The sequence below is a fragment of the Oryctolagus cuniculus genome, chromosome 1 (assembly GCF_051225735.1).
Source record: "Oryctolagus cuniculus isolate XC-2025 breed Fujian yellow rabbit chromosome 1, ASM5122573v1, whole genome shotgun sequence".
Classification (NCBI taxonomy): domain Eukaryota; kingdom Metazoa; phylum Chordata; class Mammalia; order Lagomorpha; family Leporidae; genus Oryctolagus; species Oryctolagus cuniculus.
In genome coordinates, this window is record NC_142867.1 from 83434251 (window position 1) to 83460795 (window position 26545).

General features: G+C 39.1%; 1 pseudogene; it reads left to right on the plus strand.

Annotated features, from left to right (window-relative positions):
• The window catches only part of LOC149128491 (large ribosomal subunit protein eL15 pseudogene), a 58346-nt pseudogene that overhangs the window by 19096 nt on the left and 12705 nt on the right, over positions 1–26545 (plus strand).

Here is a 26545-nt window from a genome sequence, read left to right on the forward strand (position 1 = left end):
GGCAAGCTTAAGTTTTTTCCATTTCTATCAGGTGAACAGAGAACCTACCCCCACCAAAGATGAGTATGAGCTGAAGTTGAGAAAAGGAGTGGTGCTATAACAGGTGTAGGTAACTTGGTATTCTGGGATACTCATTCAGGTAAATGACCATGTCTTCCAGACTTGATTAGATCTGATTTCTATTGTACAGTTTCCTTCATATAATGAGTTCTTCCTATGTCTTCCCAAATATGTGACTTGTATGATCTGACAATACTCTTGATGGATAATTCCAGTTGTATAGTCACTTGATGGTCCATGGTCAGGAATTTAGTCACTGTTAAGAACCAAAGCCCTTTGAATAGTGATTAGATATGCTACAAAAGGAATGCCCTTGTTCTAGAGCTTTGATAATCTGCACTAAACCTAGTTAATTAACTAAGTTAATATTTAACTTTCTCATTAAAGGCAGATGTCTTTTTTTAAAAATGTATTTATTTATTTGAAAGTCAGAGTTATACAGAGAGAGAAGGAAAGGCAGAGAGAGAAAGAGAGAGGTCTTCCATCCACTGGTTCACTCCTCAGTTGGCCACAACTGCTGGAGCTGAACTGATTCAAAGCCAGTAGCCCGGAGCTTCTTCTGGGTCTCCCACACAGGTGCAGGGACCCAAGAACTTGGGCCATCTTCTACTGCTTTCCCAGGCCATAGCAGAGAGCTGGATCGGAAGTGGAGCATATGGGATGCCAGCACTGCAGGTGGTGGCTTTACAGGCTACACTTGTCTGCCGGCCCCATAAAGGCAGATGTCTTTAGCACCAATGTATCCATTCAGTCTTATTGTCCAAGAGGCAGAACAACACACCACAGTCTCAATTTGTTTCAAAGCATCAGTTTTTCTGAATCTGACTCAAAACTGCCAGATGTCGCTGTCACATTATAAATAGGTTTGAGCAGTATTTTTAATGGTAGTATAAGGTATTTCCAGGCTGGTATTGTGGCATGGTGGATAAAGCTGCTGCCTGCAGTGCTGGCATCTCATATGGGTGCCGGTTCAAGTCTCAGCTGCTCTACTTCCAATCCAGCTCTCTGATATGGCCTGAAAAGTGGTAGAAGATGGCCCAAGTCCTTGAGCCCCTGAACCCCATGTGGGAGACCCAAAAGAAGTTCCCGGCTCCTGGCTTCAGATAGACCCAGCTCCGACTGTTGTGGCCATTTGGGGAGTGAACCAGTGGATGGGTCTCTCTCTCACTCTCTCTCTCTCTTTCTGTAACTCTTTCAAATAAATAAATAAATCTTTTAAAACAAAGCTATTTCCAAAAATGTCACACACGTCTATATTTTATTCTTTTTTTTCTTTTTTTTTTATTTTTTATTTTTGACAGGCAGAGTGGACAGTGAGAGAGAGAGAGAGACAGAGAGAAAGGTCTTCCTTTGCCGTTGGTTCACCCTCCAATGGCTGCCGCGGCCAGCGCGCTGCGGCCGGCGCACCGCACTGATCTGATGGCAGGAGCCGGGTACTTATCCTGGTCTCCCATGGGGTGCAGAGCCCAAGCACTTGGGCCATCCTCCACTGCACTCCCTGGCCACAGCAGCGAGCTGGCCTGGAAGAGGGGCAACCGGGACAGAATCCGGCGCCCCGACCAGGACTAGAACCCGGTGTGCCGGCGCCGCAAGGCAGAGGATTAGCCTAGTGAGCCGCGGTGCCGGCCTATATTTTATTCTTAATGGTTGTAGTTACATATGTGAAATTCATGTCTTTAATTTTTAAAATAATTTCCTTATATGTCCTAGACTACTTTATCAATAAGCAAGCCTCTTAAACACTGTAAGGTTATCTTGCATGCTCTGGTACCTTTCCTGGGAGCTCATACATGTGTTTGCTACTTTCTACTCACTGTATCAGATTGATTTGATATCATCAATATAGTAGACCAGGGAAATGCTGGGTTGGAATGCACATGAATGGCAAATGTCAAAGGGAGACAGTCAATTCTGTGGAGATAGTCTCTAATCCTAAAATACTTTAACTTGGGAAAAGAGAAATATAAAAAGCAAGTAACAATAGATTTTATGCAGTATTTGTCAAATTTGTAGCTGGGACAAAAATTATATTAGTTTAAAGGAAGGCAAGTGCATTATAAATTGGATGGTTATATAACACAACACATAGACCCAGACTTGCATATTGGCTTGGACACTAATGAGTGTATTTTTTATACACACACACACACACACATATTTCAAAGAATTTCCAAATCAGCAGGAGGAGTCTACTACACATCTATGCAGAAATATAGGCATGTAAAAAGTTTGCCAGGCTCATTATCTGCTTTTCTGTTTCACCCTGGATGCTATTAGTGGAAAGGAAGCAGTTTCATGTATACACTAATTTTATGGATCTGCGAGAGGTTCACCTTACATTCACTCTCACATTCTATTGGCTTGAACTCAGTCAAAGAGCAAAGCTAACTATAATCAAAGTTAAGAAATGTGTTTTAGCTACATGGTCGATTACACAATTAGCAGGACCAGTTCAAAATGGAAATATGGGGACCTATTTTCAAAAAGCAAGAAGAACTGCATTGTTGTCAAACATGGTAACATAAAAATATTTTACCTTCTTCTACGGTCTCCTTTATTTGTCACATAGTTTTTTTCTTATTACTGGCACTGAATGTCATTTTAAGTAGAGAATTAAAATTTTAAACTACCAGCATAAATTCTGCTATTCATCTTTATGTTGTGCAATGTCAGCATTAAATGGGAAAAAAGTATTTGATTCATAAGTGGAATCATTAAAATTCAAATTTTGCATCATAGCTTGCATATGTATACATATTTTTTCTTAACAGAACAGTGGACACAAAACTGTATGGAATGAGTCAACTATCAACTATTTTTATTTCACCTCTTGATACAGTACAGTCTGCCAACACTCTCTATGTTTAGCTTAATAAGGAAGAACTGAAAGATAAAGTCTTTATATGCATCATGTTCAGTGACACTTATTACACAATACAGGGAAGGAACATAGGAAAGGATATAATGGAATTTCCTAGAACATTAATTTCTGCTCTCAACACAAGTTCGGGTTGGAAGGGAAAGCCTGATCTCTCAAGGTGATCAGTAACCACACTCCTTTAATCACAGACATAACCCACCTACTTTGTCCTTGAGCTGAGTTCCACATACCTGGATACATCAGAATTGTGTACTCAAGAGACACTGAAAACACAATGTGTGAATAGTGCAGCCAGAAACAATAGACAATTAAATGACGTGTAATCTCTCTGATCCAACACATGTTCTACTGTGCCATTGGATTTCACTTACAAGACGAAAAATAAAATTAGTGAGATGTTTTAGGATGGTGACAGAGAGAATCAAACAAGCACAGGTGCCTTTGAGCACACTGCACTTGCATGGGTTGTACACTCACAAGGTCAGCCTTGTCTAGTTGTGTGTCCAGAAAGATGTTAAGAAAAATTTCATCTTATGAAGTGAAAGCTCTATGTAATAGTTGATGCCTGAGAAAATCCCAGTATGTAAATCATTCCCATCCTTTATTTATTTGCCATTTACAATTATGGAAGTCATACATTTAATGTACGTTAGATATACAACCATTGCAGGAATTGTCTCTAACTTGCAAAACTCTGAAAACATTCACATTCCTAACTACAGATGAGAATCTGAGATTCATAGATATTATGAGGTTTCTCAGAGCCACCAAGCCATCAAAATTAGTCAATGTCCATTTCACTATAAACTCTTGCTCTTTGTACTGACCTATCCATGCCATATACATTGCCAATAACCAAATTAAATCATTTTTCAAGATCTTTTCATTACCAACAGCATTCACATTATCTTCATTATCTTCATCATTTGTTTCCTGTATATAAATGGTCAAAGACAACCCCAATTACGGGACGTTTGGTCTAATGAAAATGATTCCTTTCTATTATCACAGTAAGTATTCATCAATTGTTTAACTCTTCCAAGTGTTGAAAAACTTATTTATTCTCAGATAGATATTCCATTAACAGAAAGCTCTCATCAAAGTAAATTCAAAGCAAATTAAGTGCAAAAAAATTTTAGACTGTACATTTTCAAGTCATAAAACACTATTCCAAAGTAACATTAAGCTAAGGAAACACTATATTTTCAGGAACACCTATGCAATAATATTGTTTGAGGGACATGGAAAATTCTTGTTCTTCTATTCATATCAGTGATATCCAGTGCAATAAGTTCCCAATGAGAGAACAGCCCGGCTGGCAGACAGCTGGGGTACAGGTGAAGGAGCTGCAAAGGCAGTAGTCTCTTGCCTTTCATGTCCTGCCTTTTGATGGGTTTGTGAGACACAATGTGAGAAACAGAAAAGAGCAGAGAGGAGGGTCTGAAAGGCATCTGGATTCGAATCTCAGTTCCTCAGCTCATTCTGTGTCTCACTATCCACGTGCAGCTGGAGTAGAAACGAGCTGCACCTGGGCTCTGCTTCCTCATCTGGAGATGAGGAAAGTTTCATGATCTTGACATAATCATTAGGTGCACCAGATGGAGTCAGACAAGTTGATATACATGAGTCATCTTTATAAATAACAAGGTGCTACCAAAATATAGATGTCATCATGACCTCCAGTACTTAAACCCTGTGAATAAATGTGAAAATAAACTGTAAATGGGAGATACTGACTAAAAGCAGTGCCAAGAGAGAAGAAGAATGAAAAAAAGTGGATGACTGAAGTTGGGAAAGCAAACAATAGACAAAGAGGACAGCTGTTCTGCACTCTGCTTTATTAACATCATTGTAGGCAGTATTGCTAAATGCTATTGGAAATTTTGTGAAGTAGTAGAAAAGATAGTTCTGATCTTAATGAGGGATTCTACTTCAAATTTGATAACAGAAGACCTCAGCTTCTTGGTTACCTGACTTGTCCTGTGATTGTGGTCAATGATACAATCAATTTGACCTTCTTTTCCTCATCTTTAAAATGGGAATGATAAACATCTATATTCCTGAATTGTTAATGAAAATTAATTCAGAAACCATCTGGGAAGATATATTATGAATATGTTGGCTATTACTGTGTTTCTGTTGATAAGCACAGATGGGCTGGTAAAAATATTGACAGGGAAACAATTCGGGTAGGCTAGGCAAGGACTGCAAGGCTGTGCTATTACCAAATGATATCTGATGCATGAACCAGGGAGAAGCAGAGCCATGATCAGAATAAAGAATCTTTGAGAAATCATATTTATCTTCCTGTGCAAGTACAGTTAAGATTTTGGACTTGAGCTCAAGGGGAGAGAAGGGAGAAAGAGGAAGAGGAAGAAAAATAGAGAGCAAGAGAGCTAATGCCATCAGGCTGTGTTCCAGAATTTCAGATTCCAAATATACACTTGGAAGTCCTCATCTTTGTTTGACAAATACAGCCATAAACCTAAAACAGGAGAGTCAAACAAAATTAAAAACTAGATGACTGTTCTGTAATGAGAAGAGATATTTTTCCATTTTTAGATCTTAAAGCCTTGAACATTGCAATCTTGCCTAAGAATATTAATACAAGGATACAATTCAGGTAGAGAGATGGTGATTTCAGTTATACTTGTTTTTTTACCCTTTAAATTCCTTTCAGATCAAGTTCTTGGACTTTTGTTTCCCCCTGGTGCTAATTCAGAGTATTTAAACTCAGGGGATTTTGCTTATTTGTTCATTGCCATAGCATTCTTTGTTTCTCTGTAAAAAGCATTCTTATTTACTTTGGTATAATTGGCTTTTTAACCCCATGTGCTCCTGATGGACCATAAATAATGACATCATTACTTTTTAGAGAGGAAGATTCAAGTTTGCTCAGTAAGATATTGAGTGAATTGACAAAAGAATTGAAAAATTGGGTATAATTGACTTATTTAGTAGTGTTATCTGATGAGGCTGTGATTAACTCTTCCTGCCTGGATTTCCCAAGAATTCTCCTGCTTTAAGGCACTTCTAACAGTGGTTTCACAAATGTTCCTATGAGGTTTTGAGTAAACTCATATACTTCCACTACACAATTTACTTGCTTAAGTTAACCAGAATAGGTTTATGTTGCTTACAACCAAAACAAACAAAAAAATGCAATGATAGACTAATCTGGTAGTGCTGAAAAGCTGTTATCCCAGTCAACTATAAGACTTGTAAGAACAAGTATTATTCTAATTTATTTTCCCATTGTACTATTCACACAGCAGAAAATCTGTAACTAAAATTATCCATCTTTACAAGGCATGAATTCCAGATGTTCTTGTTTCACAGATGAAAGAATATTCTTTGGTGGCATTTAATAGACCAGTTGAACACAGTCCAATATATCTATTTTTTAGCCTCTGTTTTTGATGTCATATCTAAGAAATCACATTATAATTTGAAGTATGAACTTTTTTTACATTTTCTTTTAGAGTTTTATAGTTTTAGGTCACATGTTCAGTTATTTCATCCATTTTGAGTTAATTTTTGTATATTACATAAGGTCACAAATGGAAATTTAAGGTCTAATATACAGGTAACTATAGTAACAACATTGTAGTGTATACTGAAAATTTGCTGATAAAAGAGATTTTAAATATTCCCATCACAACAAAAAAAAAGCCATGTAAAGTGATGGATACATTACTTAGATTTATTGTGGTAGTAATTTCACATTGTATATATAAATAAAATCATCATGTGTACACATTAAATTTATGTAATTTTTGTTGATTTAAAACAAAATGAAGAAAAAAGTTAGATATTTTGTAATAAAGAAAAAACACTTAAACATAGATGCTATTATAGCTATTATATAAGAAAACTGGCACTCTTTAGTAAAATTTCTGACAAAGTTTGTCTATTGAATCAGGATCGTTAAGTAGGAAGGAATACTGTATTGGCAGTTGAGATAGTTCTTCAGGCATGGATAAGGAAACATGGGTTTGGTAAGTGTGGCTTTGACACTTTCCCATAAACTTTATAAGAATCTAAGGTGCCCTTCTAGCACTCAAGTCCTGCCTTCTCTTTATCCTTCAAGGTCTACTCTCCGGATTTCAGACAAGCCATCACCAAGGCAAGTACTAGGAAACAACATTTATGGAGCACTTGATGTGTGCAGGAAATTTTATTATCTCCCTTAATAGCATTTGAAAAGTTTGTTCTTATCTGCTAAAGACATGACTGCAAGTGCATTAAAACAAAGAACTCAAGGATTAAAAACAACTTTCAAGCCTATTTATTCCTTCCCTCATATATTCATTTGTTCTTGATTTTTGGTTAAAAAAAAAAAAACTTAGCACCAACTATGCCCCAGGTACCATGTTGAAATTTAGAAATACAGCTATTAAGAAGCCCAAAGAAAACATAAATTCTAATGTGGATGGTAGAGATTATGCAATGATTCATAAATATAAAAAATATTGACAATGGTAATTGCAAATATCATATTTTTGTGCAAATACTTGAGTAAAAAATCTTGTGCCTATATCTCATAGTATTCTATTCATGAGGTCTGTCCACACTCTGTTTCTATCATTTATTATGGATATAATTGAAAGTGAAGCCATAGTATTAGGAATTTTTACTGGGTCAGAGACCAGATGGTACAAATAAGCAGGAGGAACCAGACCACCAGACCACTGTGTCTCCTAGAATATCCAGTTACAATTCAACTCAATAATCCCTTATTTTCATCATGTCTCTCATCAAAAGATGACTTCCCACTGAAAGTTCAATCAAAACAAATATTGAAGTGTGTCTCTATGCTAACTGCACCCCGAGCCACAGGTGTCACTGTGTGGATGGCTAACACGTCACCTGGTTCCCTCCATTTGGCACCCTGACTTTGTCCACACTCTTCAGTCGCCATCTCAGGCACTAAAAGGTGTCCTAATCTTGTATTTTAAAGCAGATGTAAATCCACAATGGAGGTAGCCTATGGTTTCATGAAGGCGTTTTCCTGAGATAGATGGCAAAACTTGCTTTTTATAGAGGTTTTGATTTTTTTAAAATCAGCATTTGGTTTTGTTTTTGTTCCTCTTTCTTTTCCCGGCAATTTCTGTATTTGTTTTATTTCATTTTTCAGTGTGGGGTAGGCTTTTTCTCAGAAGGCTGGCAGGCAACTCCAGGAGGCAGTGTCCTTCAACATTTTCCTGATGCCAATCCCACAGGGGATTGTCAATTTAGAAAGGACGGCAAATTCAAACTGAGCCAGATGACTCATTTGATCAGAAAATGAATACGCTAAACCCAACTGCTCTGCATCTCAGCTGAGAATGGGGAAAGTGAATGGTCTGTGAGGAAAGCATTTGCAGACAATGGAAAGATATCTAAAGTGGATCAACAGGACAGACACACCCATACTTCATGTTTTCCGACACACACAGACACTTTAGCACCACAATGGCTTGTATTCAAAAGATGTCAAGCTAATGAAAGCTTTCCTCAGACTTTTTGAAATATCTCTCTAATGAGAAATTAAAGCTAAAAGAGCGATAGTTATCAGAGAGATTTTCCCCCCTACTTTCTTTTGATTGGGAAACAAAATCCCTGAATACTCTTTTGTGACTGGACTTACTGACCATTTCTGGAGGCCTGGAGGAATTTCTTTATGCAGTCATTTAGAAGACTTGATTCAGGTGGGAAAGGTTGGGAGGTGTCAGCTAATTCATCTTTCCCCAGAGAGAGTTCAAAAGGAAGAAGAGAGTGAACACTGATAGGCAACACACAGGAAGTGCTATTTGCTGGGTTCAGAGGTGGTCTTACTTTGTCAATATCCTATTTTCATTTATTGAGCAACTGCACTCCACAAGGCACCTGCTCAAACATTGACCCAACTGAGATTTCAGCTCCTAAATCATAAAAAAAATGAGGCAGAAAGCAAAGGCACAGAAAGATGAGAACATGAGAATCCAATCTACCTAATCATGCAGGATTAGGTAAGCTACAGAGACCAGCCTTTCGTCTGTTTCCTGAAGAAGTAAGAAGCATAAATGACCTAGTTTGGAAATGCAGCAATTCAAAATTCAAGTTACTTTTCTTCCAAGTAGATAAGCTGACTACCACACAGCAGCCTGATCTGTGCAAATGTAACTCATTAAAATTCAAATTTATACATACTCACAGAATACATTTAAGATTTGGAGGCCTCTTGTCGTTGAATCAGTGGTATGACCTAGTGTCTGAGGCCCACTTTGCAACCAGGATAGACCCTGGCTGTCTCATTAATCATTGTGTCCCCATACCTGAAACACAAAACACAGTGCCTAAAACACAAAACACTTTCAAAAAAATATAAGATAAATGAAGAAAAGACAGAAAATAAAAGCCAACAAACCTAAAGCTATTATCGGTACGTGTTCTGTGACACTGACTTCAATTTGATTAGAACTCTGGCCACTTCTTCAAGTTTGACTTTCCTTTTCATTTAATTTGATAGACTAGAAGTTCAAATACCAAAAGATGTTTTTCTTTGTTTTAGATGAAGGCTGGGGGCACAGACCATGGAAATCATATTGGGTCCTTCCAGCATGACAAGAGCTTCTCCTAATTTTTGTCTGCATATCATCCCCTCTCGCCACCCTAAGGGTATAGACATACTCATGTTTCTAAGAGGAAGAACATTGTATAAGGACATAGCAATCAGACTCTGGAGCAAATATATCCATGCACCAAAGCAATAAGAAGGGGTGTTCTGGCCATCTGTCTTTTTCCCTGCTTTTGCACTGAAAGGAAGCATCTGTTCTACAAGCCTTAGGAAATGAGGTAAGTCCCATAGATTGTTTCCCTTCTTTCTCATCTGTATCCCCTACCTGAATTCTCCCTGCCATGCATTTTCTTTCTTTCATGCTATCTTTAATTCCTTTCTTTGTTTGTTCTTTTCTAAAAGTTTCATTTGTTTATGTTTCTCAAAGTCAGAGAAAGAGAGAGATGAGAGAGAGACAGAGAGGATTGGATATACCCAATGTGCTAAGTCATCCCCAAATCCCACAAAAGCTACGGCTGGGCCAGGCCAAAACCAGGATCCAGGAATTCAGCCTCAGAGGGACTCCCACATGGGTGGTAGGGACCTGACTACTTGAGCCATCATCTTCTGCCTCCCAGAGTGGCCATTATGAGGAAACTGGAATTGGGGACAAGGCCAGGACTCCAACCCAAGCATGCTAAGGTGGAATGCAGGTGTCCTAAGCAGCATCTTAACCTCTGTGCCAGATGTGTGCCCCAGTGGTCTTTCCTTTCCTTCTCATGGCGAGAGTGGTGAATTCCCCTTGTTCACACAATACTCTCCTCTAGGAGGCTCTGAAGCAGAGGCTGATGCGGCTCTTCCTCTAGATCTCTGTTGCTTGTCCCATGTAAGCTGTTTGACCTGTTTAGATCTATTTATTTATTTATTTTGACAGGCAGAGCAGACAGTGAGAGAGAGAGAGACAGAGAGAAAGGTCTTCCTTTGCCGTTGGTTCACCCTCCAATGGCCTCCGCGGCCTGCGTGCTGCGGCCGGCACACCACACTGATCCAAAGCCAGGAGCCAGGTGCTTCTCCTGGTCTCCCATGTGGGTGCAGGGCCCAAGGACTTGGGCCATCCTCCACTGCACTCCCGGGCCACAGCAGAGAGCTGGCCTGGAAGAGGGGCAACTGGGACAGAATCCGGTGCCCCGACCGGGACTAGAACCTGGTGTGCTGGCGCCGCAAGGCAGAGGATTAGCCTAGTGAGCCCCGGCCCCGTTTAGATCTAAGTGTGGATGGGGTTCAGCAGTTCTCCTCCAGATGCCACTTAGATTACCTGAAAGCTCTCCTACACAAAAATTCCTGTCCCTAGGCTGCCATCCCAGCATGCTGTCCTCCCACCTAGCCCAATAAGCTCTCATTCCTTCACTGAGGCAATGCTAAAAGGATCAGCAATAAAAGGCCAGTTCTGTCTATGACAGAAATGATTGCTTTTTTTATTTTTAATTTTTACTTATATAAAGGGAACAAATTTCATATATACAGCTTTAAGAACAGAATGATGCTTCCCACCCTACTCTCCCTCCCTCCCTCCGCCTTCCTTTCTTATTTTACTCTTAATGTTTGCAAATGACACATTTTCAATTTACTTTATAATCACAAACTTAACCCTCAACTAAATAAAATATTCAACAAGTCATAAGTAGAAAAACCACCATTCCTCAGGAGTATAGACAAGGGCTATAAACAATAATCACATCTCAAAATGTCAAATTTGCTCATATACATTACATTATTTTGTATTCTGGTTTATTGTCAATCAGTATAGTGCAGTGATAAAAAACATAAACTGTGAGCTCACACTGTGGAATTTCTTTTTTTTTTTTTTTTTTTTTTTTTTTTTTTTTTTTTTTTTTTTTTTGGGCAGGCAGAGTTAGACAGTGAGAGAGAGAGAGACAGAGAGAAAGGTCTTCCTTCCGTTGGTTCACCCCCAAGATGGCCACTACGGCCAGCGGGCTGCACCCATCGGAAGCCAAGAGCCAGGCGCTTCCTCCTGGTCTCCCATGAGGGTACAGGGCTCAAGCACCTGGGCCATCCTCCACTGCCTTCCCAGGCCACAGCAGAGAGCTGAACTGGAAGAGGAGCAACCGGAACAAAATCCGGCACCCTGACCGGGACTAGAACCCGGGGTGCCAGTGCCACAGGTGGAGGATAAGCCTAGTGAGCTGCAGCACCAGCCCACACTGTGGAATTTCTATCTCAAGTCCTTCATTTACCAGCTTTCAGACCCTGAACAAGTTACTCCTCTCTGTCCCTTAATTTTATTATCTTTAAAAATAGGTTTAACTATAATACCTATCACCTATGGTTGCTGTAATGACTGAATGAGGATAGATACACAATTAATATATATCTATATATCAATGTACATGAATTTATACATAGAATAATAATTGGCACATAGTATTCAAGATGCCTTCCCTATCATTGTTATTATGTAGAGCTTTAGAGTATTAAGTACAAGGCAGGGAAATCACATGAAACCTAAGAACCAAGGTAATCCAGAAGGTCAGGCCTATCAATCAAATAGTAAAAATAAATCATATATTTTCAACAGGACATCAGTCTCTCAATAATTAGACAGTTGGTTAAGTGCCAAAGAGCTCACAGGGATTTAGGGTCAATAAACAGGTTAACATGCACAATGCTTGACACAAAAAGCTTGCAAAAAAATTAGCTATCTTTTTTCATCATCTTCGTTGCGTGGTCAGGAAGTCCATAGTGATAAGACAAACTTTACTTTGTGTTTTCGCAGTGTGGGTTCATAAAGGGCAAGAAGACTCCTTCTACCCTGAAAACAGCTATGATAAAGCATACTGGGGTTCTACTTTCAGAGGGCTCGCAGCATCCTTGTCTGCGGTTGGAAAGCACAAATATGTTTTTGCACAGTAATCATACCACTGTCATTTGGCATTCTGTGGTGCAGCCCCATGACAGTCATTTGCAGTGCAAATTCGAGTCACATCCCAGCAATTTTGCTATCACTCTTAGTGTAAAGTCACCTTGCAGGTTTCCTCTATGAGGCTATGATAATTTTTCAACTTTATTGCTAAGCTGATTTGTTTTCCATTTGCTTATTGATGAATTTTGCTGTTAACCAAAAGTATTTGTTTAGTGATAGTAATAAGTCCAGGGAATCTTTACAGGACAAACCTTATGAACCAGCAGGAAAAACTAATGGGAATCCAGCTCTCATTGTTCATTCTGCGGCTACTGTTCCAGGCACTTCTCCATTTATTCTACTGATAAGAATGGCAAGCTCACAACAAAGTCATAGAGAGTGAAAAACAATACATCTGTGCCCATTATTTATTCATGCCAAACCACATAGATGACAAATACTAACCATTACCACCAGAGTGGTAATCTTTTATGGTAATTGTGCCTTTGCTTTCTTTACCACTGACCTCCACGGTTGCTACATGCAGCAAACAAATGGTGGTTTGCTAATTAGTTATCAGTGACTCCTCCTCCTTAAATGTGGGTCCAGAGAAAATAGTGTCTGACTGTATCTATATTGATGCAATAAAATACACAGATGATGGAATTCAGCCCAAACTATAATCTACATAAATGAATGTGTTCTACATGCAAGTCAACATAGATGTCATAGATGTGTTGTCATGGTTTATATCTTAGGTTTCTAAAGTTTATTTAGGATTAAACTGATATAATCATATTTAGGAATTACTCCAAATAGTATGTTTAAAAATTTTGATGCTTTTTGTCCCTCCAAAAATACTTACTATTTTTTTTGACAGGCAGAGTTAGACAGTGAGAGAGAGAGAGAGAAAAGTCTTCCTTCCATTGGTTCATTCCCCAAATGCATGCTGCGGCTGGTGCACTGCGCCGATCCGAAGCCAGGAGCCAAGTGCTTCACCATGCGGGTGCAGGGGCCCAAGCACCCAGGCCATCCTCCACTGCCCTCTCAGGCCACAGCGGAGAGTTGGACTGGAAGAGGAACAGCTGGGACTAGAACTAGGCACCCATAAGGGATGCCGGTGCCAGAGGCAGAGGATTAACCAAGTGAGCCATGGCGCTGGCCCCTTTGCCTCTTAAATAAAAAGAAAAATAAGTAAATGTTAAAAATATTTCCTGGGCCGGCGCCGTGGCTCACTAGGCTAATCCTCCGCCTAGCGGCGCCGGCACACCGGGTTCTAGTCCCGGTCGGGGCACCGGATTCTGTCCCGGTTGCCCATCTTCCAGGCCAGCTCTCTGCTGTGGCCAGGGAGTGCAGTGGAGGATGGCCCAGGTGCTTGGGCCCTGCACCCCATGGGAGACCAGGAAAAGCACCTGGCTCCTGGCTCCTGCCATCGGATCAGCGTGGTGCGCCGGCCGCAGCGCGCCGGCCGCGGCGGCCATTGGAGGGTGAACCAACGGCAAAGGAAGACCTTTCTCTCTGTCTCTCTCTCTCACTGTCCACTCTGCCTGTCAAAAAAAAAAAAATATATTTCCTGCTTCATAAATTTATCATTATTGTATAAATGTGATATTATTATATGTGATTAATTAAATTAAATTAATTAAATGTGATATTGTTATATATTTAGTACATTATTTCCTTTACACTAATATGACTTTTATAAAAAATAGATATCATCTTCATATCAGTTATATATCTTGTTTCTCAAAAGTATTATTTAGCAACATTGGTGAGGAAATCATAAAAATGATTACCTACACAAGGGTAGCCATTTCAGTTCTGACTTTTGCCATTGTTTAAAGCAGAACAGTGTGGACTGCATCTCTGGATGGGTAGGCACTCCTAGGACCTATGGCAGCATTCTGGTGAGGGACACTTGGAGAATCCTTTTATCAAGAAGTTATAGATTGCAGCAGGAGATGAGGGGACAAAGTGCAGAGGGCAGCATGAGGAGAAAGGTAGAACTGAACAATAATTTGACAAAAAGAAAACCAAGGTACTCCTGCTCATTACACAGATTCCCATGCTAGAAAAGATTAGAAAAGTTTCTGTATAATGATGGAACAATTAGAATGAGTTTAAGGCAGCCTTGTTATTTATGATTGAGCAAGGTCAACCTGATTAAGTCTCTTCCATTATTTATAAGTTTATATGTGATTATTGTAAATTCTAGGTGTTTTGTATGTTATAATAAAATTCGTGGTAATGTTATTTTGGGCCCTCATGATGCAGCTGTTTACCCCAAAATTTTAGTCACTAAACCAAAAATACACACAATATGCTCTGACATTAATCAAGGCAGAGCAAAATAAGCTTTGGCATGCTAATTATTTTTTTAAAAAACATAGGATAATGAAAAGCATAGTCATTTTTATTCTTTGTCCTTTAATGGTGGAAAACAATTTTTAAAGTAGTTTACATCACACTCTTTGCTTGAATTTGTTGACATGCTGCTTTTGGTGGCCACTTATAATTAAGCACACAACTCCTATGATTAATCTCAATGTGGTGAAATGAGTCAATTGTTAAATCAGATATAGTCATGAAATGTAGGAATAAGCAATGAAGGAGCATACACCTCTAAATTTGCCTAACATTTTCACATCAATAGGGGAGTTTGTTTATTGCATCTATTTCAGACACATAAGAATTTGATTAAACTATCAACCACCATGGAACAAATATCAACACAAGAAACCATGACCTAACTGTATTATGAATTTTAAACCAGAGATAAAAGTTGTTCTCTAAGTCACTCATATTCACTGGTTTCATTTCCCAAAAAGTCAGCAACTATATTAGAAGTGAGATATTCTCCAGCAACACAGGTAAGGGAGACTAATCCCTGATGTATTACCAATTTTTGTCAGCATCATCTAAAATACAATTTAATAACAATGCAAAGATTTAGTTAAAGAAGATCAGAAGTTGAAGGAAGGAAGGGAGGTTACATTGAAAGATAGGGCAAAAGTTTTCATAATTCCTTCCTAGCAGATGAAAGATGAATCCAGATTCAGAGCCTTGACCTTGTAATCCCACCTGTTCTCTGACTGCAAAGGAGAGGAGCTGTGGGTGTGTGTATGAGGGACAGGGATAATTCAGAGGAACAGTTAGTGCTGCCATAAGGGAGCCCACGCTGTCAGTTTCCCTTAAGTTAGCTCTAAATAGTCTCTAGAATGTGCTGGTAGCTCAAAGACCCATTACTGGATCCGGAGCCTTTCTCACGGTACCTGAGAACAGAGTGTGGAAACGAGGTTATCCATCAGTCTTCCTGTTTAAGTTATATATGTAGTTATGATCATTCAGAGGTGGAGCAATACTGGAAGATGAAAGTCTAGTGGGGGGGGGCAGCAGGGCAGCATTTGGAGCAGTGTTTAAGCCATTCTTTATGACACTCGCATACCTTATCGGAGAGCCTGGGTTTAAGTCCCAACATTTGACTGATGTTCACCCTGCTAATGTGTACCCTGGGATCAGCAGGTGATGACCCACTTGGCTGAGTCCTTGCCCCCCACACAAGGGACCCTGGTTTTTAGTTCTCAGCTCCTAGCTTCCGCCTGATGCATTCCTGGTTACAGCAGGCATTTAAGGTGTGAACCAAAGATGGGAGAGCTCTATCTGTCTCTCTGCCTTTCAATTAAATAAATAAATGCAAATTTTAAGAATAGAACAGCAAGTTCTGTATTTGCCATTGTGAGCAATAGGATGTCATCTTTATGGAATATGCTAAGTAGGTTCTCACTTCTCATGTCTCAGGCATACTGCTCTCTCATCCTGCCATACCCATAGGATGTATGAGTTCTGTCTTATTTACTGCCTTATACTCAAAATTGATTGATCTCTTGCTAAGAAAACAATGGATAGCTAACTGAAAAGAAAAGACAGGATTGTCATTTTATGAAATGATACTACCAAATCACAGCTGCAAGAATCTTGTTTGCCATTAATCTAGCAACAGGATCACACATCTCACTGCTCCACACATTTGTTCTATATACTTGGTACTGCAGCCACGCCTTACTCAGACACGTGTACTTATCTTTATCTCCCAGACTTTGCTCCTGCTGGGTGCTGGTCCTTTGCCAGATGCCCTCCCTGTGCCTCTTCTCCATCTGGCAAATTCACAGTCTTGCCTTCCTGTCTAGCTTGGGTATCTAACCAGGCTGGTCCTCCTTCTATGCTCCAAAGTATTTGCACACACAAACTCTTCAACTGCCTTAGCATGCTGCATTCTGACTTACTGAATGTATTCATGTGTTCTTTTGATTATGAATTCCACCACAAAAGAGATCTTGATACAAAGACAAATCAATTCATGCAAAAATATCTTCAACAGAGCTATCTTTCAATAGCTCTGGTCTTTCTTTAATTAAAGTAGGTGTAACTTGGGGGAAAGAGAAGGAATTAATATTCCTGTCTTCTTTAGAGACCCTTTTCTTAACAATGAACAAACCATGCTAGGTTCTCAGTCTACCACAGTATGAGAGTAGCACAATAGCCCATTAAATAGATTGGTCACCTGTGGTGTTGAAACCACATTAATACTCACAGGGGAACTCAGAGATTCAATTTATTTTGAAGGACACTGTGCAATGGAAATAAGGGTTACAGACTAGCTATATCATTCACTCTGGGCAGGTAATTAGAGGTATAATAGGTATCTGTACAGGACTGGTATCTGTAACAGTAACCTAAGGATGAAGTCCCAGTCCTTTGTCAAACAGAATATTTAACTTTGTGTTCGTGGCATGCAGGATTGGCTAACAAAAATGTGTAACTATTTAAGAACTGCTACAAAATCAAATGAAAATTCACAGTATTTTTTCATCCCTTTAATATTCCATATCGTCCTTTCTAGGTAAATAAGCTAAGAGAAACTTTTCTGTAATTTATGGAGCTTTAAAAGAGCTGAACTAACACAAAACAGAGCAGTTATATATCAGATTGCAATGAAAATAAACTAGGGAAAGTCAGAGATCTATAATCTTCATGAAAACACATGGTTTGTTTTTTTTTTTTTCCTCTCTGCTGATATGCTCATGGAAAAATCCCACTTAAAACAGGATCCCTATAACCAGCAAGCTTGTGGATGGGTTGCAGTTGCAGTCTTTTTTTTTTTTGTTGTTGTTTTTGTTGTTTTTTTTTTTTTTTTTGGACAGGCAAAGTGGACAGTGAGAGAGAGAGACAGAGAGAAAGGTCTTCCTTTGCCATTGGTTCACCCTCCAATGAGCGCCACGGCCAGCGCGCTGCAGCTGGTGCACCACACTCATCCAATGTCAGGAGCCAGGTACCTATCCTGGTCTCCCATGGGGTGCAGGGCCCAAGGACTTGGGCCATCCTCCACTGCACTCCCGGGCCACAGCAGAGAGCTGGCCTGGAAGAGGGGCAACCGGGACAGAATCCGGTGCCCCGACCGGGACTAGAACCTGGTGCGCTGACGTCGCAAGGCAGAGGATTAGCCTAGTGAGCCACGGCGCCGGCTGGGTTGCAGTCTTCTTAGCAATCATTAAGGTCCATATGCTTCCTCACAGCTGCTCCTTACATTGATTTTTTTCATTGCTAGGAAAAATAATGCATTGGAGGAAGAGACTTTGTTCCATGAAATTGTAATGTACAAAAACCCAGAAAAGAACCATTCAGAACTGGGTCAAAAGTTCTCTTAGAGTTAAAGGGATCACGCAAAGAAGACTAGTGTCTGTGAATACTAACTGATAGAATAAAAAAGGGAGAGAACAATCCAACATGGGAAGTGGGATACACAGCAGACTCATAGAATGGCAGATGTCCTAAACAGCACTCTGGCCTCAGAATCAGCCCTGAAGGCATTCAGATCTGGCTGAAGAGCCCATGAGAGTATTTTAGGCATGGAAAGCCAAGACACTCTGGGAAAAAAGAAAAAAAAAAAAAAAGGACCTAAATGAAATATATCTGTGAATGAGATCCCAGTAGAAAGAATGGGCCATCAAAGAAGGAAGTACCTTTCTCTGAAGGGAGGAGAGAACTTCCACTTTGACTATGACCTTGTCTAAATAAGATCGAAGTCAGCAAACTCAAGAGGCTTCCATAGCCTTGGCAACTCATGACTAGAGCCTTGGGAAATTTCTGACGCCATAAACAAGAGTGTCAAACTGTTAAGTGAACAACAGGAGTCACTGTGTACTTACTCCTCATGTGTGATCTCTGTCATTAATGTGTTGTCCAATGTGAATTAATGCTATAACTAGTACTCAAACAATATTTTACACTTTATGTTCTGTGTGGGTGCAAACTGATGAAATCTTTACTTAATATATACTAAATCGATCTTCTGTATATAAAGATAATTGAAAATGAATCTTGATATGAATGGAATGGGAGAGGGAGTGGGAGATGGGAGGGGTGCAGGTGGGAAGTTATGGGGGGGGAAAGCCATTGTAATCCATGAACTGTACTTTGGAAAATTATATTTACTAAATAAAAGTTTTTAAAAAAAGTTCTCTTAAGTACGTAATATACAGATCCAGAAGAGCTGTCCATGTTAACAATCTGTGATTCCACTCTCTCCAGTGTCTCTTAAATCCACTGCATTCAGAATCTTGCTCTGAACCTCCCTCATTCTTCTCAAACTCACCATGACTCCCACATCACTAAACCCAATACCCACTTCTCAGTCCTCATCCTAGGAATCTACAACAGTATTTAACACAGCTGCCTCACATTCCCACTGATGTTCTACCCCCACTCACTGGTATTTCCACCTCCTTTTCTAGATCATCCTTTTCTCCAGCCTTTTATATGGGAGAACTCCAGAGCTCAGTTTTTGCTCACCATCCCTCTGCTTGATAAACTCACCTAGCCATGGTCCTGTAAGTACCATGTTCATGCCAGTGAGTCTGAAACATATACCTCCAACATAGACTCCTCAAAGTCCAGTCTCACCCTCCACTACTCACCTCAACATCTCCACTCACATGTGTACACAAAAATGTCAAACCTAACATATCAGCAACTGAATTTGTTCTGATCTTCTCCTTTGAGCTAATTTTAAGTGTTCTCTTTTGCTGTTCATAACAATGTCATCTGTCTAGTTGTTTAGGCTACATATTACAGGTATGCTTGACTAATTTCTTCTCCAGACTCCCACATCCACTTCTTCAGCCCATTCTTTGGGCTCTACCTTCAAAATATCAATCCAAAGAAGCAATCATTTCAGAAATATCCATGGGAAGAAACCACAGTTTTCTACATCAAAATATGCATATAATGTAAGCATCACTCCATGCCCATCATCACATGGACCTCTGTACCATGTAAGATCCCATTGAACAAACTGCATCTGCCATCTGAGACAATCATGCCTGTGACCATGCAAAACAAAAGAACACTCTTTGAGCTTAATGTCTGCTTTAATTTTTTCAAAATATCTTTATTCTATAGTTATCATAATTAATTCAATATTAGAAAGTAGCTTGTATTTCCATCCCCCTCCCCACAGAAGAACATACTACTATTACTTTGGCATTCCATGGAGTCTTTTAATCCAATTGAAAGTATGGGAGAGTAATCAAAGACATACCACTTTTAGCTTAATGTGCCTGCATAATAATTAGTAAGAAAGAAATCATTGATTACCACTGTTAATGATTGCATATTTCTTGTTTTTATTTTTTCTATCTAATGATAAAATGCATATTTATACTCTAAAGCAAACATGTTACTCTTTTTCTCTGTGTGCGTAAGACACATTTTAGATCAGACAGGGTTGCAACACTGAAAATAGTGAATATTAACACATTTGTCTCCATATTCTATATAAAGAATATAGTAAATGAACTTAGCAACACTCATCCTTTGCATTTATTAATCTATTTAACAAACATGTTTTAAATAAATATAATGTACCAGGTACTTTGCTAAGAACTGGTGATTCAATTGTGATCAATGCAAATATACTCTGCTGCTAAGTACAACTCAAAAATCTAAGGGATAGTTACAGACAGAAAAATGGATCATTATACCACCATGATCTACCTGTTACCTATTGAGATGGGTGAAGAATGGAGTTTCACAGAAACACAAAGGAGGGAGACCAAGTATCAAATCAGCAACAGCCTATTAGAGAAAGTTACTTTCAAAATATGATCTGAGTGATAACTAGGAAGAACCGGCTTATTAGGGAGGGAGAATAATGTTTTAGTTAGAAGAAATATCTTGTGCAAAAGACCCAGAATTGAAACAACACAGTCTTTAAAATCCTAGAGGTTTAAAGTATTCAAAGAAGAAAGGGGTACTGAGAAAATGAAACTGAAGATAAACTAGGACCAATATAAGCCATGGCAAAGAAACCTCACTGTATACTAAAAACAACAGAGAAAACTTAGGCATGAAGGTAAACAATCAAATGTGTGTTTCAGAAAGATCACCCTCACTGTTTTGTAAAGAAAATAATAACAACGAAACAAGATTGGAAGCAGGAAAACAGAGAGCAGTTGGCATAATCTTAGAAATCATGGTAGTCTAAACTAGGACAATGAGACTAGGCAGAGGAAAGTGATTAAAAAAAAAAAAAAAAACAAACTCCTACAAATTTTAATCATTGCCAAACAGAAGTTTAGCAGCACTGGAGATCGTAAATTTTAACAACACATTCGCTCAAACCTGTTGAGCATGTATTATTAAAGTATGCAAACCATCATCTGGAAAATAAGACTCCAAGATATTAATTGAATTAATTAAGGTCACACAGATAATTGCTGGCATATCTGAGTCTAATATAGGTCTTCTAGTCCAGTGATTACAGTTCAATATTTTATATGTAAAAATGCTCCAGTTACCTCAATAAAATGAATTCACACCCACTCATCTAAAATGTTACTGAAGTAAGGTTATGAACCACATGTTTAAAATGAGCTTAATTCTGATCCTTAAAATTCACATTTTAGAAATGTAATTTGGCTGAGCACCTTCTCCCAAATAGTTGAAGTCCCTTTGAATTAGTCTGTACATACAATTTCATCTTCAACCAAGAATAGACTAATACTGTCTGCCAGAGGCTGCCTCTGGCCATGCCAGTCAATTGTTAGCACCATTAGCAGACAAATTTATCACACGCATTAACCTGCTGCCTTGAATAGAAGGTTACTGAAATAATGACTAGGAGTATCAAAATCATGAATAAAATATGGGAATCAGTACTGCAAGTTCTGATAAAGTTCTCTTATCAAGCCTATAGACTACATGTGCTTTCAAATATGGTGGGCACTTCCACCTTGAGTGATATAGATACATTATAATGCTCATTTTAAAAAGGGTAGAAGAGCAGATTAGCACCTTAGGTTGGATTCTGTTAACGTTGTTATCAGTTAGATCCAAATAAAATGTGTTATTTTTTAGTGTGTGTTTTCTCAGAGTTCTCAGCTGTGAAAATGGAGGTGTCTTGTGGAGCAGAAGATATTAAAAAGTGAAGATAAAATAGGTCTTCCAGGAGGCAAAAAGAATATGGCAAATGAAGAGAATATTTGGTTAAAATGAATTTTTTCTTAATGCAGAGATATATTATTAGCTTGCTTAGAGAGAGTGAGCACGGAAAATACAAAGTACATTTGCCCTGCTCGTGTGTGATGGGTAGAGGAAAAAGGTGTGGCATTGTCCCACAAAAGGAGAAAGTCTGTATGTTTAGACTTCTGATTTGGCTTCTCTAGATAAGCTTTAATGAAGCCACAAATATTTTTAAGTGGTCCTGCTGACTCCTTACATATTCATTCATAATCTAAGCACTTCAGAGAAGCTGACAACTTTTAAAAGCCTTACTGCTGGGGCTGGTGTTGTAGCTCAGAGGGTAAAGGCTCTGCCTGCAATGCTTGCATCCCATCTGAGTGCGGATTCATATGGCCGCTGAGCTTCTCATCCATCTACCTGCTCACATGCCTGGAAAGGCAGCAGATAATGGCCCAAGTACTTGGTCCCCTGACACCCACATGGGAAATCTGCACTGATTCCAGACTTCCGGATTCAGCATAGCCCAGCTGCAGCCATTGCAACCATTTAGGGAGTGAACTAGCCAATAGAGCATCTCTCTCTCTCTCTCTCTCTCTCTCTCTCTCTAATTTTGCCTTTCAAATAAATCTAAAAAAAAAAAAAACAAACAATAAGTCTTACTGAGAAGGTTCAAATTAAGCAGACCTGACTGCCTGCTGTCTGTTTTGTGCTCAGGCTCTGTCATGAGGGTCAGCTTTGAGTCTGCTTGATCTCCAGAGCAACTCGGCGTGTTTGTGGAACTTGATAGGGAACCACAGTCTGTGCTTGAAGGCAAGGGCTTGGTTGTTTTTAATTACAGGTAAAGAAAACTTTCACTAATTCTTTACTTATTTGAAGGTGTGATTTTTCACCTTTGAATCAATATCTTTGTATCAGGCAGGTAAAATCATCATTTGTACAACACGGTGAAGAGTAATCTTTACATTTCTTACAGGAACTCAGTGCTTTCAAGTCCTTTAAAGTACCAGTTTACAGAGAAATTGGAATGGCAGTAGCTCAGAGAGGAAGGCCCAGCCTATTATTAGGTGCTTCCTAACATTAGACAGTGAAGGAATGTTTGTTCCTTCTCACATCTGCCTCAAAAGTGTAGACCTTAAAAATTCTATCTCCTCCTTATATTTCAGGAAGGATTCATTTCAATCCTCTAAGAGTAGTTTCATCTTTTCTTCCATACCTAATTATTTAAAATCTTTCAGTGAATCTTTACAGCATTGCTAACAAGTAGGGTTAGTTATCTTCATCCTGAGGTATTTACTCCTTCAACAAGTGTTTATTCAGTACCAGCTCTGCTGGAGGTGACACTATCAATAATGGGTGACACTGGAATTATTAACAAATCTGATGTTGGATGTTTTCATCAGACCAACTTGTATGGCAATCTCCTTAGTTTAGTAACTTTATGAATTAGGCAAGTTTCCTAAATTTTTTGAAACTCAATTTCTGCATCTATACAATGGGGTTAACAATAGGACCCACTGCACTCCCTGTAAGATAACTCATGTGAAGAGTGCTGGTGTTGGCTTTAGGCTAAAAGCGCTGTGCATTTCCCTTTACTCTAATCGGAGAGGATATATCGGGATCAGACTCAACATCTTCTAGTCACTTAGCCATCAAGTGGAGTCACCCAGTAAAATTTAAAGGCCATTATGTCTGGCTTGATCTGGTTCTCTTTAATTTTTACCTGGCATCTATGTAGGAAAAAACTCAGGGTTTGCTTGGTTTTGCTCTTATTCTCTGTCTCTCTCACTCTCTCTCTGTCTCCCCACCCTACCACTACCACTACCACCACCTTTCCACATTTTTCTGAATTCCTTGGCAAAAGGAGGTGAAGGAGCTAGACTAGACTAGCTCTGGTCACTGGTGAAACCATCTGTCTTTTTCTGTCTCTACTACCACTTCCTGTTCCTGGCAAATTTGTTCTGGCTGGCCTTTCCTCCCACTAACAGGAAAGAGAATAAGCTCTGGTTTGAGTTTGGGAAAAGTTGGAAATGCTGATCTTGCATCTCTTTCCTTCTGGAAGATTTTATCCTAAATAGTTCAAGGGGGAAATAGCCCTTTGGATTAGCTAGTGGGCCAGTATAACTTGCTAGACCGAAGTCCTGAGAAATAGAGTTATTTCAACAGGCTTCAATTTCTTTTTGCATGGACTAACCTTAGGCGCTTCATATCAAGGAAGCAAGGCTGAACAAAAGCAAAACAGTGTGTCTGTCTTAGGCCATTTTGTACTGCTACAATAGAATACTTAAGACTAGATAAATCAAACTCATTTGGCTCACAATTTTGGAGGCTGAGAAGTCCAAGAGCATGACACCAGCATCTGGTGGAAGCCTTCAAGCTGTGTCATCCCATGGTGGAGGCCAGAAGGGAAAGAGAGGGTCAAAGAAAGACAGCAAAAAGAGGCTGAACTCACTATTAAAACAACCCATGCTTGAGACAACTGAAGCTCGCCAATACTAATAACACTAAGCCATTCCTTAAGGCAGAACTCTCATGGCGTAATCATTGCTTATTATCCCTACCTCCTGAATCTTTGTAAGTGGAGATTCATTTTCTAATGCATGAAATTTTTCCAACACATTCATATAAAAACAGCTATCACAATACTCTTCTATTATTATCTCAATATATGTTATAGTCACTAACAAACTATTTTTCTCCTAGTCCCAGTTTCTGTAATGTGGAGCAAAGCCTTAGTGGTTTAGTTTATCTATGTGTTTATGATTTTAATGACTGCTCCTTTTATAGAATCAACATTGTATAAAAACAAACTAATTTTAAATGCCTCTTCCAGGTTAATATGTAGTTGCTAACCTATACCATACCAAGGAAATGTCTTCCTGAGTAATTCTTTAAAATGGCACTTCATTTTGTAAAGTTTTATGTATTTGAAAGGGTGAAAGAGAGAGAGAGAACGAGAGTGAGAGTGAGAGAGGTGTCATTCATCTGCTGATTCACTCCCCAACTAGCAATATTTGCAATAGCTCTGGTTAGGCTAGGCTAAATCCAGAGGACTAGAACTCCCTTTAGAATTCTCATGTGGATACTGGGGACCCAAATACCTAATCCATTAACTACTGCCTCCCAGGGTGCACATTAGCAGGAATCTAGATTTGATGCAGAGGCAGGACTTGATCCAAAGCACTCTGATACAGAATGTGGGCATCCCAAGTAGCAGCTTAACACTAAGCCACTATGCTCATCCACTGTCTATAATTTTATCTCATTGTAAAAATATTACACTTTTGTAATATACATTCAGACCTTTCACTAATTTACACTGGCCTTTCTCCTAGTCAACCCTAAATGTTGTTATTTTTGACTCACAGGCTTTCTTTTAACCTTTATTTATTTCAATCCCAGACTCTGTTTTATTATCCCTAAAACAGGAGTGATGGAACAAGGTTTATTTCCTAGCACATGGAATTCTCTAAATAAAAAATGCTGTGTTCCAATAAAATGCTTTACAGTAAGGGTGTAATGTGACTGAATGAAGCATGGAGAAATAGTCACACACTTAGAGCTTGAGTAAACAAAATAACACAGACATTTCAGTTAAAATTACCTTCTCATTACAGAAACTCTGCTGACATAAGCTCTGTTCCAATTGTGGAAAACTTGATTTTATAATCAAGTATTAGCCTTATGGGTTTTCCCAGCAAGCTGTAAGATTTCATAGTATCATTTTTAGCTATATAATCAAATGGCCATAACCCAAGATAGGCAAGTGGCTTTAAGTGGCACTCCTGATACAAAATCTTTCTAAATTATTGCTTCTTTTAAATATACAAACTCTGGAAACAAAGGAGACTTGAGGGATAGGATCTAACCAGATGAATAAAAGATCCAAATATTGTCATAAAGATAAAGTCATTGAAATGCTTGATTTACAGGCATAGTGATCTATGATTGAAACATCTTTTAATTCAGCAAGCATTTATTAAGTGCTTACAACATGACAGCCTGGAACTAAGTTACACTCAAGAGTTACAGGAGCAAATTATCCATGACTCCAGTCAGCAGGCATTGCTAAGTTAGTGGACATCATTACACTTGTATACTACATTGGGGCTGGAATAAGTACTCATTGTCTACACATGAAGCTCGAGAGTAAGCTGCACTCAGTTCAGGGCGATTTTGTACCATGAGTTACATATTTCCAAACACACTTTCCTGGGTAGCAAAAGAACAGATGCATTGAAATATGAGGAACCAACATTTATTGACTACCTGGAGCATCATATGCATCATTTCATTAATTTTTCTAGCAGGCCTAAGAGGCAAGACATTATTATCCTTCTATGGGTAAAGTGATCCAGGCCCTGTGCCTAACAATTGTCTCGCTTCTCCTGCTATTTCTATATGGCAGTCCTGTGATGCATGCCCAGATAGGTTTGTTTCCAAAGCTTGGTTCCTTCTGCTGCTCCTCATACCTTCCAATATGGGTGGGGAAGTCAGGCTTGATCTGAATCTTGTCGGGAGGGGAGCCCTTACTTCTGTTTCAGAGAATGCACATGGTACATGGGTCAAATTGGCTGCAAAGAAAACAGCCAAGTAACCCACTTGGCTCAAAAAAAAAAAAAAAAAAAAAAAAAAAAAAAAAAAAAAGCAG